The 2234-nt window shown below is 45.9% G+C and overlaps 1 long non-coding RNA gene across 1 annotated transcript; it reads left to right on the forward strand.

The window, feature by feature from the left end:
- Positions 1-860: 860 nt before the first annotated feature.
- Positions 861-1790, forward strand: LOC124697656. The gene is made up of 4 exons (XR_007000818.1): positions 861-890; positions 1107-1277; positions 1394-1615; positions 1702-1790. It is a non-coding gene; the product is annotated as an uncharacterized LOC124697656 (long non-coding RNA).
- Positions 1791-2234: the final 444 nt, after the last annotated feature.

Here is a 2234-nt window from a genome sequence, read left to right on the forward strand (position 1 = left end):
CTACGTCGCTCCACCAAGTTGGGCCAGGCCCATAACAATGCATCCGGTCCCTCGTTCCATCTTCCAATTCCCCACGATACCCTGACCCGCTCCCCCGCCGCCGCCTCCCATCAACCTCCAGCACCGTGCCACCGCGAGTTCGCCCCCCACGGGTCAGATGAGACGCGCGACGGTACATCGCCTGGCTGCTCCCTCCTCCACCTCCTCCTCGGTCGCCATGGCCTCCTCCTCTTCCCAGTACCCTCCCTCAAGTCCCTCCTCGCTGGTCGTCGACATGGAGACAGGGCCGGGCAGCATCACGAGGGAGGGCGACCTCCTCCCGGTGTGCCTCGTCCTCGGGAACGCCATGGGGAGTTCCGTGACTCGGCACCGTCCGCCAGGATCCCCGATGTCGCCGCCGCCGCGGACGTGCCCGGGGAGCTCTACTTAGATTACGTCCACGGCGGCGTGCTGGTGCCAGAGGGGCATGTGTCGGTGAGTGTCAGCAGGAGGGCGGGCCTGTGGAGCGGTTCGCTGTGCGGGCGGACCTTCGCAGCGCTGCTCATGCATGCCGCATAGGAGTACAGGTACGGCCACCCCGGCGCCCCCTTCCACATTACAACTTCTGTCGCCTCCTCGCCTAACTTTCCGACGACCTGGGATGACTGTGGTGCTCAACTCCAGGTAATCACGCCCCAATGGCATGGTCCAGCTCCAGTTATGAAGCACGCGGTTGCGTTGATTTTAATATGAACTTTAAAGCAGGGCTGAGATTCAACACACTTTGTATTGATATCGATAGGGGTACATATACTCCTACAAGTGCACATGATGCAGTTTCAGTGGCTTACAGCAGATCCTGAGCTCGTCTGAGAGGAGATGGGGAAGGAATGTGCGTTGCCTTTGACTAGGTACATTTAGACTACGCACGGGTTACTAACCTTGTTTTTGTGTTACATATAGTTGGTCACATGCCCGATAATTAGTTGTGATTAACTTTCAGTTTTTAGCATGGAATGCCGAGCTTGACAAATATTGCATGTTGTTAACTTGCCCTTGTTCTCCTGTAGTGCTGATAAAGCTTGTGATATCCATGCACCTCAGTCTCGAAATATTGTTTGCTGCAGTGACGCGTCTCCTCCTCTTTATGCAATATCATCGTCATGGACGAAGTACATTAAAAGATTCATCAATGCTGAAGCTTTGTGTTGAAGAAGGTTGTTGCACAACGAAGGGATTTTAAGCTAATTGTCACATCTGCAACTATAAATGCAAATATAAATGCAAATCTTTGGAGGGTAAGTTAACTTGTTATTTTTTCAATGGTTAAGATTAGTTTCCATTGTCTTTCTCTGCGTACCCTATAATTATTTCATTTTGTTTGCACTGTACCTGTATTTAGCATTTCGTGCAGGTCATTTCCAGCAAATATCTTGTTCATCAAAGCACCCCATGATGATTATGTGCAAGCGTATGTGAATCTTCAATATATTGAATAAGGTTTTTATTGCTGAGAGATATTAACTTGGATTTGTAAAGATTATCAACGGGGGTCATATGTACTTAAAAGTTTGGAAAGTACTTTTCAGAATTGCTTATCCACCATCAGCGTGCTCCTGTTTTATTTGTATTTCAGGTATGATCATTGATTCTTATTTTTTGATAAAATACATGATCATTGCTTCTTAGTTACTTCATCTTTATGTTTTTGTTTTTCTTCAGGAAGTTGCCAGTTAGGGGCCAGTGTCCAAGCCTCAGTGTGTTGAACGACAATTCACCCTGGCATTTGTTGTCATTCCTGCTAGTCCAGGTGCCCATGCTCTCTTTTGTGTGTACATTAATAATTTGTACAACGAGTAAGAAATAAGTACTGCAATAATCAAATATTATGCTAAGAAGTAGAATTCAATATCCCAACCTGTTTAATCATTGTTGTTAACTGTATTCGTCGTTAAAACCTCTTAAACTATCTGCTTATGACCTTTTCTTTAATAGGAAAAAAAATCTACCTTAGGCATTCAAAAAATTGATAGTGCTCAAAGTACAAGATGGCCATGTAGAAAAAAGGTTGGATGTATTCTTTGGTACTTGTTGTTTTCCTGCATCTCACACTCCATAGCAGTGATCTTTCTTTTATCTGTGTAGGTACCGCTGGCTCAAAAGTGTGTTTTCATCAGGCTACCCATTTCATGATGATTAGAACAAGGCTCTACCATGTTCAATCTAAATATCAGTAGGATTCTTACCTGCATATT

This window comes from Lolium rigidum, chromosome 3 (assembly GCF_022539505.1).
Source record: "Lolium rigidum isolate FL_2022 chromosome 3, APGP_CSIRO_Lrig_0.1, whole genome shotgun sequence".
Taxonomy (NCBI): Eukaryota; Viridiplantae; Streptophyta; class Magnoliopsida; order Poales; family Poaceae; genus Lolium; species Lolium rigidum.